A 19,498-nucleotide genomic window follows, 5' to 3' on the forward strand; every position below is an offset into this window, starting at 1 on the left:
GGGTCGTAGTTTGCCCATCCCTGGTTTAAAGTATGCAATTCTAAATGTTAAAACAAAAACTGTTAAAGATATCTGTCGAATAGTTTTCGAACAAACCGGTGCAAAAACGTTGCTTAAATTTCCATTCCTGGAGAACTTGTCAACCATTTTTATTTTCAACCATTACCTTTTTCTCGTATACATGACCGCATTAAGAGGGGAGGGGGCTACCAAGGCTGTAGCCCAAGGCCGCGAAGTTTCTTAGATCCTCACAATAAAGCTAAAGTGTATGAAAGTAAAATTGATTCTTAAAATTTTCTAAAAATTTATTATTTTCAAGCGTAATGTTACACCATATTTCTTTAGAGTTATTGAAAAACGTATTAACTATATATTTCGAGTGAAAAATTTGAAAAATATTTTTTAAAAAAAGTATATTTTTTGTGTTTTGCCTGCTTCTACCCCTCACTTGAAATCATCTGGGGTATTTGGTTGAGGCAAATAAGTTTCGTAAAAACTAAAAATTCTAATTTTTTTCTATTTTTTTGAATTTCTATGTTTGATAGTTCTAACTACTGCACAATATTTATAATTTCGTACAAGATATTTTTGCTGATATTCACTTAATCACATTTTAATTTTTAATGAGAACATTTTCGTGAAAAATTAAACATTTCAAAAAATTGCAAATTTGTTAAACAAGCTTAATTGTAATTTTAAGTTTAAAGTTGAAAGTTTCAAATATTTATGATTTCTAGTAAATTTTGGCTAATTTGGTAAAGATAGGGCCCCAAGTTACACATCAGCCCCATTATACCTTAATGCAACCCAGCTCGCGCAGAATCCTTTACTGTTATTTAAAAAGACAAATAATTATCATATTTACCCTAACACACTGTTTTAACTTGCTAGACTGTTAATGTTTCACAATAGCACACAGACATCCTGAAATCAAGAAAGGAGATGAAAACAGAGCAAGTACACTGTAAAAAAGTTAGGTATATAATTGTCACCTTTTTGGTGCGGAGGTAAACTGAATACATTTTTTTAAACACAGAACTGCCGATATGTATAAAATTAAGAAAGTAACAAATTTTTGAAAAGTTTAAAGCGAATATATAACTAAAAATTTGCTCTTATTCTACACGAAATGATTTTGAAATAAAGTCAATAATTTAATTCTAATGCGCATTAAAATATGTGCTTTTAGTAAAAAAAAAAGAAAAAAGAAACTGTAAATACATAAATTATAACAGTAAACATATTACTACCTTAACACCGAAAAATGGTGACAACTATACTCCCAAAATTTTTTGCAGTTTAACTTACATTAGATTAACTACGTACTGACGTGCTGTTTACAAATATAGCGTTAACTGCAAATCTTTCACGAAGCACTTACGTTTTTCTATTTTTTTATTATTATTATGCGGTAGTTTATTAGTAATAATTAGAGCCCGGATTTTGATGACCTAAAAAATCTCAATTAATGCCCTTAAAAAGTGTAAAAAATGCCCTAATGAACTGCAAAATATGCCCTTAAAAGTGCAAAAAAATGCCCTTAAAATGCGAAAATTGCGCTAAAAATGCCTATGACATGACTTAAATAGAAGTAAAAATATTGAACTAAAACAATGTTATACTCTTTAAAATTATTATGAGTCGTTTCAAAAAATATAAAGCAATGCAATACTTGTTCTACGTTCATTAAAGTTTGACAAATATGTTTTATATCCAAAAATAACAAAAAAAGGAAAATATATTGACTCCAAAACATTTTCATTTTGTATAGAAACTTTGAGGGATATAACAACTTTCATCTCATAATATTACTAAATATCAGAATTACAGTGGATTATGAAATTTTTTTTTAATATTTTGAAATGTAAACGAGCGTCTCTTGTCTGAAAGCAAATTTTTATACCAGGAGAAGCTTCTTTCAACGTCTACTGATGTTATTGGTGCGTACTTGAAAAGGACGGTCGCACTTACTGACAATTCTTCTTCAATTTGAAAAGATGTTGCTTCACCTGTTAATATCCTAGAAATTTTTTTCATTGTTTGGAAGCCAGTGTAACAATAAAAAATTATAAAAAATAATGAAAATTAGAAAAATTTAACAAAAAATTTAAAAAATGCTTTAAAATGCAAAATACGCCCCAAAATTTTAAAGAAAATGCCCTATAAATCTCAAAAAATGCTTTAAAGGACAAAGAATGTCCAAAAATGCAAAAAAAGCAAAAAAAATGCAAATGTCATCAAAATCCGGGCCTTAGTAATAATAAATGATAATTTAAGTGAACTTTTCAAAAATGTATGCTACGTCATTAACCAGGGGTCTGTTTAGAAGAAATTTGGGTCCGTTAACGGACCCTTCACAAAATATCTTTTCATAAAAACGGACCCTTCACAAAATATTTTAACTTAAAAACGGACCCTTCGCAAAATAATTTATCTTTTAATCGGATCCTTCACAAATTTGTTAATCTTCATTATTGTTTTGTTAATCAAATAAATCCTTCCCAGGAAGGGGGGGGGGAGAAAGACAGATGTAAACGAACTAAATTTTGTCTTTGGCAGACGCTTCTTCCTTTATTCGTCCGAAATTAATATTCTGCATTCAGCAGTATAGGCTAAATACCAAATATTTGTATGTTGCATCTCTTATTTAGTAGCTACAATTGCTGCTTATTTTCAAAATTTAATTTTTTTAATTATAGTTTTACAGTGTTGAGCATAATCTCGTATGTCTTATTATATATCTCGTATGTACAATTTAAAAACTCATTGAAAAAGTTTTTTTGCAATAACGGACCCTATTTGCACAAATTCACAGAAGCGGACCCTGGTTGAAAGAATGTGATTTAACGTTTATTTTATATTCATAAATTACGAGTAATTTTTTCACAATTTTACCAAATTGTTATAATAATTTATCCACTAATGTATAATGTAGCGTAAAAGTATATTCTTTGTGCCATTTTATAGGTCATTAAGACTAAAGATTCGTGTCTAATTTAAAAAATCTGAAAAATGTGACAAATTATTCTACGCTACTAAAGAATTTAGCCTGCCGATTATATTTTAGTGACCCGTTAAAAAGAATTTCATTCAATTTAAAATAGCTATTGCTCGAACAAGACTTTAAAAATGTCGTCAATCGACAATTATTTAAAATCGTAACTAGTCAATGATAAAAGAAAAATTGACGAATTAACGCAGTCGACTGAAACGATGAATTAGACTAATTTCATCAAAGAACACGTAAAGAAGAATATACGGTAGACAAGTCAGCATTCGAAGGAACTTAAAGAATGGCAACTGCAAATACTGAGTGATATTTCTGTTTTAATATTGTAAAAACAATGTTTGTTTTTTTGTGAAGTAGGAAGTGCTCGCGTATCAGGATATCCATATTTAGTTTATACTTCTAATCCTATTTAGCAAACTAAAAAATTATATTTAGTAACCATTTTTTGGAACTATTTCGGACATAAATTAAACTATATAAAGTGAATTGATTCTGCTCTTATTTTCTTTCAATTTTTAAAAAAGTACTTTACTAAAAATATTAAAAAATCATATTCAATAATTAACTGTTAACTCCTACTTGCTAACGATGTTTCATGTTACATTATCTAGCCCTATGTATCAGGCCCATGGAATTTTCTAAATTTATAGCTGTGACCTTGCAAAACAAAATGTTTTAGACCCTTTTACACGACGCAAAATTTGCACAAAAATATTTCTTTGCATAATTCTTTCAAAATTACTCAAGCATGTAGCTGTTTAAATAATTTTTATAGCTTTAAAAAGTAATTTTTAACTACTTTTTTTAAAGAACAATAAAGTCACAAATAGTTCTATAAATAATTCAACTCTTTTAAAAATTTAATCTATTTTTCTATACAATTTTCCATTCATTAAAATGGACTTACTTAACCTTCATCTAAATACATCAACTATTTAACATATTATTGAACAGGTTTAAAAAATTGGCAATCAAAGCGGAAAATCCAGCGCAGCACGTACAGCAACCTTGTTTTTAATCGGGATTTGCAAAACCAAAAAACATTTCCACACGTCTGAGTATCCGCACGACTGACTGCGCGGTACGAGCAACTAAAGGAATATTAAGTCGTAACTCTGTCTATCTTACGTCACGAAACACAAAGACATTTTAAAAAAAAAGATACGCTTTGACGAAATTTATAATAATTAGGAGTTAGTTATGGCGCATGGCTTTCACTCGATTAAAAACGAAGCGACGCGTGTAAGTTTATGAGCATCAGATTCGCGTATGCATCGGGCGTGAATTGAAGACAGCTTTCTCTCACAAATCATCCTATCGTATCCAATTTGAGAGTTGACGTTTTCAGAAGGGACTTCCAACAACAACTGTTGTTTGTTCTGGATCAATTGATATTCTTTTGACAGCAACTGAATTGAGAAATTTCTTTTGGGGGTGATGAGTTTTTAATGGGAATAAACATCACCCTGGATGGCTTCAGGCAAACAATGCAACGTCTGAAATAATTTATAAATAAATAAAACGATACTTTAAAGAATCTAATTAATTTTGAATTAGGAGAAAATTTACAATCAGAACTCTAGATAGCAGAAAACGTAAGGTGTAGTTCTTATTAAAATGTTTATATATATAATATGTAACCTCTAAAATAATAGCTAAATAGAATTTAGGGATCAGAAAAACAAAACCTAAAAAGAATTATATTTTAATTGTAGATTTGCCCTTAACAGATGAGAACATTTAACAATCTCTTTCACCAGATAAAAGAACCACTTAGCGAATAAATTATTGTAAATTAGTTAGAATTGTAAATTAGTTAGGATTGTAATCTTTATTATAATGAATCCATACTGCGCAGTAAAATGTCTTCATGAAATCGAAATCCCATTCAATTTAATAAATGTTTTGAGATTGTTTTTTTTTTGCAATTGGTGTTTAAATAGGTTTTATTATTAAAAAAGTCTATCAATAAAGCATATTTAAATGTAGCGCAGTAGATTCTAAATTTCGAAGAAAATTTCAAAATAAAACATAAATACAACAATATTATTATTTATGTACTAAGAAATTTAGCAAAACATAAAAGAATAGCTAACTATTTCATAAATCTTCATCTAGTAATTTTGTTGAACTTCAAACTCCGAATCGGCCTCAAAACCGAAGGATTTATTTACAATATTTTCGTGTTTTGTGTTAATATTACTAGATGAAATGACCTATAAAATTATTAAGAACAACATTATCAAACAAATCTTTTGGTTTACTAAGAGTAACTCTTTTACACTCGTTAACAATTTGTCCCAATAAACATTGCTCTAAATTACAATGAAAAACTTGTATTCTTGTTATGTATGATATTTTTTTAAAGAAACTTTCGTATCGCTGATTTCATATCTGCAATTCTCTCCAAACTACTGTTTTTTTTAAAAAAAAATGACATTTTTTCCTATTTTTTATAGAAATGTACAAGTTTAAAAAAGTCATTTTTAACAGGGGGATCACATAATTGTTGTGACAGACTTCCGGGGAGATATGCCGCCATAAGCCAATAGAAGCTCTTCTCTTATATTATAAACTAAATGCTTCTGAAAAGGTTATAACAGAGAAGCTCCCCTAGCTGCGTACGACATTTTCAAGCATTGTTTCAAACAAAATTTTAATCCTGATAACCTACCCTAACTCTTCGAGAAGTTTGTCTCAACATTTACGCGACCCTCTGTTTTACATAACGATTTCAAACTTGTATATTTCGACAAAAAATGTCCAAGAAAAACTAATTCCAGATTTCAAATCCTCACACCCGAATCAGACAGGATCAAGTATTTATATAAATGCAACAAAAAATATGTTCCCCAGTGACTCAATTATCAATATTTGTTATATTTAGAGCTTTCTGACAACTAATCCTTCAAAGTTCTTATAAAAAACACAATCGAAATTAAAGCTGGATTATCAAAAAATAGGAAATGTATTAAAATAAACTTTGTATTTGAACGTTGCCCATAGATTTAATTTATAATGCAGCGCATTAACATTTAAAATTAAAGAGATTGTTTTTAATGAATACTTGTCAACAACATTTATGAACATTCTTCCTGTCTTATAATTCTAGTCGTTGTTTATTTCCATTTCCAACAAATGCTCCTACATAAATCAATTTCAATGCGAAATCATACTAAATTTTCAAATATTTTTGAAAATGCACTCGAATTGAGCATACGAATAGAACAGTAAATAACGTAGCTGCGTAAATTATCCCCCATAGCATTTGATGGAAGTAAACGATTAGGCAGCTCATCAACATGAATCCATGCATTCTTTAATAATACTGCAAAGGTCTGATGCCCGTCAAGCAACAAAGATTAGCATTTAATGCCGAAGCATAAAAATTAATAATCTCTACATGTAGCTGCCTTTAATATTTTACGTAAGTTTTTCTCTCTGTTTAAATCTTCATTTAACATTACTTTTGGGAAAACAAGCTAATCCTTAAAAGAGTTAGCTCTCGTCAAAGCAAATGAATGACTCGATTCGTATTCCAAACATGTTTTGAAGACACTTGGGTATTCAGTTACTACTTTAATTTATTTAGTTCTTGATATGGATACGTATATTCTTATGCATATTATATGCAAAATTAACACTAAGTAAAGAATTAATGGATTCATTAACGTTAAAGAGTAAAACCAATGAATCAAACATGCGTCTCTATTTCGTAAAGAATAATCTTCCCATAGTATGTGATTCGAATAATATGAATATGATAATATATAAAATATAGAACCTAAGGTTAGTAACATATTTTTATTAACTCTATTGTTAACACTTCTAATAAGAATTAACAAGAAACCTATAACACATGTATAATTCGTTTATTTTTTTCTAATTTTCACATTAAATCTATTTTTATAGTAAAACAAAATTTAAAAAGAATTATTTAAGGGTAACCAACAAACAGCTTTTTAATGTTTGTAGACAGCATTTAATGTTTAGGAATGTTTCTAGAATCATTATCGAAAATGAAATAAATATTTGAATGAAATGGACACACATTGAGGCTTCTAAATATAATTTTCGAGCCATGGTAAAGTGCAGAATTTTTTTGCGAAAATTTTAGTGCCTCGTAGCATTTTAAAAAAGGCAGCCATTATTATCATCCAAGGATGCTAAAGTCAGAGACAGATTTTTGACAGAATGCCTTAAAAATAGTTCACTATTTTTCATGCGTGTTAATATGCACTTACGCAAATTTCTTAACAAAAATAATTCAAAAGATTATAACTTTCTTTCTATCCTAAATCAATCAGAATCTTACAATCTAGAATTGGGCTAATGAGCAGATTCATATCCATTCTCATCTCAACATCATCAACAATACAAGGAACACGAATTGATGCAATTGTATTTTTAAATAAGCGAACCTTTAACGTTTTCACAAAACTTCCAACTCCAAAAAAAATCTCAGAGTATTCCATAAATAATGTATCCTCAAAATAACTTAAAGAATTATTAAATAGTAGAATTTTTAAATCGCTTGCCAGTCTTGACTTTTTTATTCGTACACGTGTTCATAATGATTCTTTCAGAATGCACGTAACGTAATGTTGTCGTTGATCGATTAATCCTTTTTCAATGATTTATCTATCAACCCAGCAACCGAGAGTGTTCGGCTATTATTCCTTGCTGTTTTTCTACAATCCTGTATAACACAACTCCGAAATCGAGGTTAATCGGGAATCGAGAGTGACTCATCTAGCTTCAAACTCACTCAACCTAACTAAACATTGGTAGGAACTATTCGTTTGCAATATTGCACTGACAATGAAGCTGTCGTTCCATAATCATCACATTTTGAATTCTTATTATTCTTGTAGAAAAAAAATAATTGAAAAGTCCAATTTTTAATTACTTTTTATGGAAAATATATTATGCAGATTTTTTTAATAAAAAATTAACAGCTATAAAAAGTAATTCCTATTAAATTCCCCCCGAAAAAAATAATTTCTACTTGCTGTGCGATTTCTTTTATTGTTAAAATTATATTGATTACCGATATATTTGAACAAATCTTCTATGATAATTCACAGATAGAAAATATTTGAAGATCTTCTATGTTTCTAAAAAGTTTATATGGGACTCATATTGTGTTTTGTTTCTTCTTTGCAATTAAATTAAATCATGTGACATTTAGTCAGCACCACAGTAAATGGCATATTACACAATGGCATTCACAGAGATTTCTTATAGCCACAAAACATGTAGGATTTGAAGCGTAAATTTGTAAACTATTCGCAACAATGGTTATAAATTACCTACATTGCAATAAACCGATGCCTAGACTTTATAGTAAAAATAAAATTATTCCATGAATGCTGCTTTTGCAATATTTATTTATGTTTTGAATACGGTGGAAATTTGTACTGACTATAGCAGATAGAACACAAATTTCTTTATAATTATACGAGGCCTGTCTGAAAAGTATCCGACCTTTGGCCAGAAAAAATATTTCAAATATCTGATGGAGTTGGGACCCTAATCCCCTTCAAAGTAGGCCCCTTGTGCTTCCACACACTTAGCCCACCGATCCTTCGACTGGTGGAAACACCTCTGGAAGTCTTCTTTTGGAATGGTGTTCAGCTCCGTCGTCGCGTTCCGCATTATCTCTTCTTTACTCTCAAAACGGGATCCTTTCAGCGGCGTCTTCAATTTTGGAAACAACCAGAAGTCGCAAGGAGCCAGGTCTGAAGAGTAGGGAGGTTGGCGAATGGTTGTAATTCCATGTTTGGCTAAGAAAGTGTGGATCAATTGGGATGAATGTGCAGAGGCGTTGCATGATGCAAGTGCCAGTTGCTCGCCTTCCACAAGTCTGGTCTTTTGCGCCGAACTGCCTCACGGAGTCGCCGGAGAACATCTTGATAGTACTCCTTTGTCACTGTTTGTCCTTAATGTGCGTATTCGTGATGCACAATTCCACGGACATCAAGAAAACAGTCAGCATCACCTTGATTTTGCTTCGCACCTGCTGCGCTTTCTTCGGCTTTGGAGAATCGGGATGCTTCCATTGCGACGACTGTCTTTTTGTTTCTAGGTCGTACCCGTACACCCATGACTCATCTCCAGTTCTCACGGTATTCAGAAACCCAGGATCAGTGTTGGCGGTGTCCAGAAGGTCCTGTGCAACGTCAAAACGGAGGTCTTTTTGTTCCAGGGACAACAACTTGGGTATGAATTTCGCAGCTACTCGGTTCATGTTCAAATCTTCACGCAAAATTGCTTGTGCAGAATCTCTACTCTCTCCAACCTCTTCTGCAATCTCCCACACTGTCAAATGACGATCTGCCATCACCAAATTTCGCAACCTCTCAACATTAGCTGCACTCTGAGCTGTTTGGGGTCTGCCACAACGCTACTCACTCTCCGCTGATGTGCGGCCATCTTTGAATCGGATGAACCACTCCTTAATTTGTGTTACACCCATCGCTTCTTCTCCAAACACCTGCTGAATCTTACGAATTGTTTGGCTTTGAGAATCACCAAGCTTTTGACAGAATTTGATGTAATATCTTTGCTCAATTTGTTTAGTCATCTTACGAGAAAACTAAATCCGACGAACACTACGAACAGCACCTTACTTGGCGACCACCAGCCAGCGACTGGCACAACCGAACGCGGTGAAAAAAATCAAGCATGTGCATTAAGGTTCCTCCTTCCACCGTGCACGATGGTGCCGCTTTAGAATAATTACTTAGCGCGGGAAAAATTAAGGTCGGATACTTTTTAGACAGGCCTCGTACATAAACACTGAACTGGTCTAAAAATAAACAACAAAATCCAATAAGCTCTTTTATCAAAATCTTTTTTTCAGAAAATCACGCAGATTTCTTAAGGACGAGCGTGACTTTTCTCAAAACATTCATAAATCAGCTATTTTTTTAGCGATATTTTTATAAGAGATACCTCTCAAGAGGCCTCTTTTTTTACTCGAAACCGAAACCAGCCGTTAGAGGAATGTAAGAAGGATAAAATGTATCGCGTTCTTTTATTAATTTAATTATTTTTAGTTCATTTTTAATAAACCAATGATTGTTGACAGTATCTTTTGAAAAATATGAAAAATACGAAGTAGTCGACCGACTGGAGGAGTGGACGTTATTCTAAAATATATTTGAATTTTAATTAGTTACAAAATTATAAAATACATACGTTTTCAAAAAGGTAGCCTTATTAATATATACGTTTTTGGATTTTTGAAAATATTATTGTTGCGAATTTTGCATTAAGAGAATAGTTTCGCCAACCTATTAAAATTTATCGATTTCTCCTTTTTTCGAATAATAGTGTTCTGTTCGAATGCTTCTCTTATCAGTAAAAATTTGTGAAGAATAAAAAACAATAAGAAGACGAAAATTAAAATTTAATTGAAAATCCAAGATTGCGGGAAAAAAGTACATCCATTCTAAAACAAAGCTTTGTTTTTAAGACATCTGTCTGTCATAAAGGTATGGCTAAACTCCAAAAAAAAAATTTTATATTAAAAATTAAAAAATTAATATATATGTATTAAACTATTTAAAAAATTGTCGATTAAACGGGAATATTTAATTCAAATAAAAGTTACTATAATTAATGAATAATTCTCCCTTTCAGCATTTTTCATGATCCCAAACAATGCAGCTTTGAAGTTGCATTTTAAGTACTGAAAAATTGGATTAAAAACATCTTTAATTTTCACAAAACTTCAGCTTTTCTTCAAATTGACATTTCGCTATAAATCCGCCTATAGCATAGAGGGCGAATGCTATAGGCGGACAAAACTTAACCAGAAGAACTGTATAACTGTTTCAGAGTCACAACAGTTCTATAATCACCATGTTATTCACATGTTCTATAGTCACATGTTCTATAATCACATGTTCTATAATCACATGTTCTATAATCACCATATTAGTTTTAACATATGCTTCGGAAACACGGACCCTCACAACAAACGATGAAAACGCTGTCTCGATATTTGAAAGAAGCGTTCTAAGAACTATCTTTCAGCGGAATTTGGGACAATGTTGTACGGAGGAAACGATACAACTTCGAATTATACAAGTTACATAAAAATAATGGCATCATAAAATCAATCAGACTAAACAGAACGAGATGGGTAAGTCATCCGCTAAAAATGGACTCGAACAGAACTGCCTTGAAAGTTCTCAGTCCCATTCCCTTTAAAAAAAAAAAAAAAAAGGCCACAAAAAAATTTTTCTAAAGAAGGTAAAGACCCACGCTGGCCTGTCACAAAAATGCCGTATTTCATAAGAAGGCAGGACCTTCGAAAATTTTTTTTAAAGTTACGATTGTATTTGAAGAGAATATGTAAAATAAAATAGGGACAAAATGGAGCAAAGATTTACACGATATTGAAGATCTTGAAACTTATCGTTCGTAATATCTGTTCTGTCGAATTGAATATTGTGGCATGGCAATATATGAAATGTGTCTAAATAACAAACACGGAACAACGGTAAAAAATATTTCGTATAGCAATCTTTTGTGTTTCACGCTGATGTAGAGGAAATAAAAATGAGATTTGAATGCAGGTTGTCCTTTTGTTTTCCCTCTTGTTTTGTTGTCTTCTTTTTGAATGAATAATAAATTATTAAACCGTGAATAATATGTCTTGTTTCATCTCACCCTGAGGCTGTGACTTTTACGACATGCAGCTGTTAAATTTCTCACGTTTCGCGAGGAATCACGTGTGACATATATATTCTTGAAGCAGTGAAACAATCAACACTAAAACTTAATATCTCAGTACATTATATTCGTGTAGTTTATAACTTATTTTTATTTAATAACAATCCATAATTAAACTAATAATTAATGTATTGATAGTTTCTGCTCGGAATTTAATATTAGTAGGAGGACAGATGTAATATAAAAAGTCGAAAGTTTTAGAATATTTCTTTTTCTTACATCTCACAAACGCAGTTTGTTTTAACTATTTTCAATGAACGTCATCAAATCTTACTCACATAAACTATATAAAAATTGAAATTTGGGAAGAATTCTAGAGTAAAAAGGATAATATTTATTAGTAAAGCTTTAAATTTCCCACGGGAAGATCTTATTGAGTCATATTTAACTTAGTAGCATTCATTTATAGAGACGAACTTTAAAATTTTGCATTTCTAGATTCTTGGCTGAAGATACTAAAAAACAATCTTAGTGTGTTTGGGGTTTCAGTTGCATTTGGCGACGAAAAGTCAACGAATAATGATTAGAAAGCATTACTTTTTGCAGTAAATTACAACAACAAAAGTACAAACGTAAAGACAAAATCAGTTTAAATTAGTGTTAGGAATTAACAATTTTTGTCAAATGGATGCTTGCAAACAAGAAATAAAGACTAGGCAGAATTTTCATTTATTGTTTTCAACGTATACATTTTAATCCTTATTTACTCAGATTCACTAAAATGTAGCTCCGCAATTATACCTTAATGTAATTTCACGTAGTACAAAATATTTTTTATTCTTTCTTCAATAGAAATAGTGGGTACTTTTTGGTTAGCCGGGTGCAAGAAAATTCAACTATTTTTTTCCACTTTTTACATTTCAATTTTTCTATCTATCTATATATATCTATCTATATATATCTATCTATATATATCTATCTATATATATCTATCTATCTATATCTATATATCTATATCTATATCTATATCTATATCTATATATATATATATATATATATATTTCTCTTACACGGCGACAAAAAAAAGCCTCATTACAACTTCCCGAATGGCAACGCTAGAAAATCGACCAATGATTTCTGCTAAAAATGCCACATGCCAAATCTAGCTGAGGTGGCTCAACATATAGCGCTTTTAAAAACGGAAACTGAAATAACAATTCAGCTGCGGCAATCTCATACTATTAAGCTAGGCAGAAGTGAGTAGTCTTTGTCGATAGATCTCTATTTTAGTATTTTTTCGAAAACGTCACGAATTTACATATTACGAATTTATTTGACGATCTTTGATTTATATCACGAATTTATTTGCTTTATTATTGTTATTAGTTATTCATTGAAAAATGAGTCTCAGTCAATGAGTCTTTATTTGAATTCAAATTTATTTTAATGGCTTAGTATTTACTAAAAAGATGTATTTTTTTTTAAAAAAAAAGTTGTTATATGGATTTGAATGATTGATTTGAATCCTTAGAATTTTGTGCATTTGAATGTACCTAAGATAGTAGCGAGCGAAGCGAGCTTGGTATGCGAAGCAAACCATATAAGATTGCGTAGCAATTTTCGGGGGTTGGCGAGCGTTAGCGAGCAGGGAGCGCAGCCCACTAGTTTTATTTAATTTTTACGTGTTTAAAAAAATAAGTAAAATAAAGAAAATTAAAAAAAAAGTTGCAGGTCTACATTATTTGGCGACTTTCCAATTGCGCTCGACTTATCGAAAAGTAACAAATAGCGTTGATAAAATTATTAAAAATTTATTAAATTAAAATAAAATTATTATTATATTTATTTTTAACATAATTCATTTACAAGTCAAACATTTATTTTCAAATTTTAATGGATTGAACATAACTAAGTTTTGCACTGCATAGATATTTTTTTAAATGCCAAAATAAAAAATTGTAGGCATTAAGCCGTGTTTCGTAGCCATAAAAAAATCGCTATACTATTATTAACGCCAGGGATGCTTAAGTAACTGTCACAATAGGTACTACTGGCATTGTGATTATGGTAATAGCTGCTGCAGTAATAAGCACCCAACATACTAATATAGATACCTCACGCACGCATTGTGATAATGACCCGAAAGGTGTAAGTACCAAATAGTATTGAAATTCGATTTTTGCATATCGGACGAAAAGATAATTTCGTGTCGAAATTATCTTCTCTAAAAACACCTATTTCTGCGTAATGTAAAACACGGAGTTCATTTCATTGATAATTATATGTAAGGTGCGTCCATGTAAATATTACATTCAGATTATTTAAATGAAGACTGGTCGAACCCTTTAACTGAGAAACCCAGCTTGTGTTGATAACTAAATTACAACAAATAGACAAAGAAAATAGCATTTAGACTGAGTGAAACTTAAGTTGATATGAATAAAGACATCCCTAATCACTACTTCACATCTAAATCAGATCTAAATTATAATTATTATCGAGTAAAAGTTATTAGTTATCGAGTAAATTGACGTGAATAATGTCTTAGGTATAATCATGTTGGCTAGTGGAGAATATATTACAATTCGAGTTTAAACAAATAGCTGCATAATAAGTAATCATATTTGTTAAATATTACCATTATTTCCATCGCAAAAACTGTACTTTTAAGCATACTAATTTATAGATCTGACATTAAAAGCAATTAGTTTTCTTTTTCCTTTGTCAAAACATATCTGTTATGCTTATTTTTTAAAGTTTGTTTTATAATCACGCTTTTAACTCTCCTTACCTCCGTTTTTTGTATTTATTTTGTTAATATTATTCTATGTAATAAAAAAAATTGCTCATATATTAGTGTTCACGAAAGGGTACACTGTGTATGGCTAACTTTTTAAAAGTATACAATTTTACAAACTAATCTAATATATATAATTCTCTTACGTGGCTCCCAAATTTTGGCTGTATTTCTTTTCCGCCGGTGGCAACAGTTTTCATTTTTAAAGAAGTACTTTGTACAACTAAATAAGATTCTTTTCACAATACTTAAATATTTACTTTATTTTCTTCATATATACAGAGAACAGTCGGCAAAGAATTGGGTATAATATGAAAAAAACACAACTACTTCGATTTAGTAGGAACAACATATGACGCAATGCTAAACGAATGGAATTTAGTTGTTTATTTAGTTATTGTTATTAGTAGTTGTTGTTATTTGTTTTAGTTGTTGCTGTTTATTTAGTTGTATGTAGTTTCAATAACCTTTCTTTATAATGCAATAAAATCTGGCGAGCAGCTATTTAAACGATCGAACACTTCGTTTGTTTATTTGTGGCTTGAAGTTAGGCTCGCAGAAAATGTCGTTCATGGGTTAAATTTAGTAGGAACAACACAACCTGTGACGTAGGCTATATTATACCCAATTCTGTTAGGTTAAAAAACATTTCGCTAAAAAAAATAACGAATTCTAAAAGAAATAAAAATAAACAACTTAAAAAAGAAGAATGCGGTTGCCAGCCATACAATTTTTTGAAAGTCAACTTACCAACATAAATCAAAATGACATAGAAGCGCAACTAGATCAAAATTATGATACCTGAGCGCTTGACGTAACAAATCCTTCAATTCTATAAGTGTTGTATCGCCAAATGCCCAGATAATATTGAAATGTACAGGTTTAGAATTTTCTGCAGTGAAAAGTTTTCGGAACTACAGTATTCAAAAAAGTATACAAAAGCTAGACGTTAAGAACGTATCCAATGAGCGAGCAAAGCGAGCATTGGATTACGAAGCAATCCGAAATGAACTACGAAAGCAATTCCGTGGGTTGGCGAGCTCCAGCGAGCAGGGGGCGAAGCCTCCTAGTTTTAAAAAATTCTCTGAGGTTTGAGTACCTATTATCAAGATTAATTAAGCATCTTAAACGCCAATAATAGTTTGTTGATTTTTTACTCTCCTCGAAACGTATTTGTACCATTTCTCCTTTAATTTTGCCTTTTAGTACACAGCTCATTATTTTACTTCAATTAGTAACTATAAACATAATTTATTATCATTGGCGTCAATCATAATACTCTGAGGATTTTTAACGTTCCTCTTCAACGAATTAGTTCCTTTTCTCCCTCAATTTTGTTTTTCAGTGCAAAACTTATTTTTTTAATTTCAATTACAGTTGATTTTAAATTATTAAGTTTGATAGAAAACACTTTTTAAAAGCATAACTATTAACAAATTGCATGCCAAGTCGTTGGGATGATGTGATTGCTGAAAAGGACATGGCTACTAAGTATTAATGGTATCATTTTTTTTTTGGTATATTAAGTTTTTAACAAAATTTAAAAGAAACTTAATTTAAATTAAAATTATTATCAGTCTAGATGTTCTTAAACACGAAAATATTTTTGTTCACTTTTAGTTTTTTTATATTTTCAAATCTTTTATGTGATATTGAGTTTGGTTATAATGAATATATATACTAAAAATTTATTGTTTCTCACTCGTTTAAACAGCCAAACGCTTAAAAATGTCAAGAAATATTCTGACCGGTGACTTTTACATGCCACTGAACACTTCTTGCTTGGTATTCCTTACTCTTTTTTTACCTAATATAATCTAATAATTGTTATAATAGTAACCACCGATTATTAATACCCAATAAGCCAATTTATGCTTAATAGTTAAATTAAATTTATGTTTTATAAAAGAAATTGATTTATTGAAAAAAAGAAAATGTTAATTTTCTACAATCGTCAACTTAGTGATAGTTTTTAAAGAAAAAAAATTACACGCTTACGTGCCAATTATGTCAATCACAAGACCAGAGACTAAAACGGGACAAACCAATAATAACCATCAGCGCAACCAAAACTGGGACTAATTAATTATATATATATATATATATATATATATATATATATATATATATATATATATATATATATATATATATATATATATATATATATATATATATATATATATATATATAGTCTCTGGAACATATGAAAGAGAAGAACACCAGTATCAAACTTGAGCGCGCAGATCACTTAAAATTTAAGATCCGATAAATGCAAACTGCTATCTTTTTTATTGCAGTTTCGCATTTCTCTAAAAAGCCGCATAAAAAGCTTCGTATATAAAAACGAGGAGAAATGAAAGCATTATTTCTATAAAAAAAAAGATACCCTCCAGTTCTAAAAGGGTTCAAGATTACTCCAACCTTATCAAATATCAAGAACTTCAACTCTTGCTACATGATGTCATTTCTAAAATGCTTTCATATAAATATGTCAGATTTATGACTACTTTTACAATCGTTGCAATTCTTTATTGTTGTGATTAAAATATTTTTTTACATTCCTTAACCTCTTAGGTTTGAAGAAGTTCACTATTAAGCACTGGGTAATTTAAATATTTGAGAATTAAATAACTTTACAATGTTGGTGACAGGTTGTGTAAGTTTAAGTAACAATTGTTTATTTGACATTTTTAGCTCAAAGTTTACGGTGTGATAGGTTATGAGTAAGGCCCGTATTTTGATGACATTTGCATTTTTTGGCATTTTTGAACATTTTTTGTCTTTTAGAGCATTTTTTTAGATTTATAGGGCATTTTTCTTGAAATTATGGGGCGTATTTTGCATTTTAATGCATTTTTTAAAGTTTTCTGTTAATTTTTTACAATTTTTATTATTTTTTATCAATTTTCATTATTACACTGGCTTCCAAACAATAAAGAAAATCTATAGGATATTAACAGGTGAAGCAACATCTTTTCAAATTGAAGAAGAATTGTCAGTAAGTAAGATCGTCTTTTTCAAGTACGCACCTATAACATCAGTAGACGTTGAAAGAAGCTTTTTAAGGAATGAAAATTTACTTTCAGACAAGAGACGCTCGTTTACATTTCAAATTATCAAAAAACATTTAATAATCCAATGTAATTCTGATATTTAGTAATATTATGAGATGGAAGTTGTTATATCCATTAAAGTTTCTATACAAAATAAAAATATTTTGGTGTCAATATATTTTCCTTTTTTTTGTTATTTTAGGATATAAAACATATTTTTCAAACTTTAATGAGCGTAGAACAAGTATTGCATTGCTTTATATCTTTTAAATGACTCATAATAATTTTAAAGAGCAAAACATTTTTTTAATTCAATATTTTTACTTTATTTAAGGCATTTTTCGCGCAATTTTTGCATTTTTAAGGGCATTTTTTGCACTTTTTAAGGGCATTAGTTGAGATTTTTTAGGTCATCAAAATCCGGGCTCTAGTTATGAGTGTTTGTATATAAATCTTATTATTTCAAAAGTTCGATTTGAGTATTATTTATTTAGTTTTATTGGGTTTAAAATATGATCGAATATAGCATTCTACGAAAAGAAAGTATTTTTGAAAGGTATAAGGAATGAAACTATGATAAAGCTCTAAATTTAAATATTTTTTTCATTTAATTTCGATCTTTTTTATTTCTGTAAAATAGCGTGATTGGAAATATCGATGGCAACATCAAAACAAGCAACATTTTTTAATAAACTATTCTAATGCGGTCTAGGACTTTATACCAACATATAAAATTTAGACAGACATTAGAAACAGATTTATGACATCAAAACAACATTCCACTCTTAGGGTAAAAACCCATTACCATTCGCCAACATGCCATCAGAACATAAAGCAAAACAATCGAATCGCCTGCCTGGCATATTGCCACACAATTGGAACGTAAATCATGATCAAAATGCGGAAGCTCGGGGGCAAACTACATTGTTTCGAAATCTAAAAGGAAGACAGGTGTGTTTTAATTCATCGCAATTAAAAAAAAATTCTATTTTATTGATGACCCTGCTGAATAGTGGAATCAATTTTATTTTCACTTCCTTCCTCCCCCTATGATATCAATAAATTAATCATATCCAATGTCAAGTTTTTAAAATATCAGTTTCATTTTTGCACATCTCAACAGTTTATATATTTGAGAACATTATTCTATCAGCATAAATTGCAACTCAGTACAAACAAAAAATGTGTAATGTGTTTTATATTGACGTAAGTATTGTGTTTTTTTCTTTCATACCAAAACGTTTCTGTTTTCTCATTTGGTTTAATTTGCTCATTTTTAAAAAATAAATAAATTTTTTATTTATTATTATTTTTGCTTATATTATCTTTTTTTTTATTTATTATTATCTTTGCTTATTTATTATTATTTAAATCACTCGGATACTCCACCCAAATTCACACTACTCGCCAACTCAATTGCTTCCGATTCAGAAAAAAAAACGATCGTTTTGTTATAAAATATATAATTATTATAATCATATATAAGAATAATTTGTTAATATGTTAATCGTAACGAAATGAACCTGGATGTGAAAGATAATCAGTTGCAATTGAAAATAAAATAATTTTGGGAGAATATAAGCCAAGTTTATATAATAATGGGAAGAAATAAATGAGAATTCATTTTACCCATAAATAATAACTTTATAACATAGCATTTCAAATTGGAAACTGTTTTTATCTCTGTTGAATCAAGCTTTTTTCATACATTTTAGAATTTCCAATTTAAACGTTAAGTTCTATATTTGAAAACATACAATCACTCTCACTACTCCTTATTTAATTTATTTTTTTATTTGCTTATAAAAAAGTGCTTATAAAAGTGCTTATAAATAAAATGTCTTTACAACGGCCATTACTTAAAGAAAACAAAATGTGAGGAAAGAATTTGGCAAAATAAGCACTTAAAATTTCAATAATTTTCAAACGAATTAGATTTTCGCCAAAAAA

General features: G+C 29.9%; 1 protein-coding gene across 5 annotated transcripts in view; it reads right to left on the minus strand.

Annotated features, from left to right (window-relative positions):
• Positions 1–19,498, minus strand: part of LOC107451619 (beta-1,4-glucuronyltransferase 1) — an 80,658-nt gene that overhangs the window by 23,275 nt on the left and 37,885 nt on the right. For 2 of the 5 annotated variants that reach the window (XM_043051963.3, XM_043051960.3), the window contains one exon: positions 866–924. The exons of the other annotated variants lie outside the window; for them this stretch is intronic. The gene's annotated coding sequence lies outside the window, so the exon portion shown is untranslated. The remainder of the gene's footprint in view (positions 1–865; positions 925–19,498) is intronic. 5 annotated transcript variants of the gene reach the window in all.

This window comes from Parasteatoda tepidariorum, chromosome 7 (genome assembly GCF_982258835.1).
Source record: "Parasteatoda tepidariorum strain Cologne lab strain chromosome 7, Ptep-v5.0, whole genome shotgun sequence".
Taxonomy (NCBI): domain Eukaryota; kingdom Metazoa; phylum Arthropoda; class Arachnida; order Araneae; family Theridiidae; genus Parasteatoda; species Parasteatoda tepidariorum.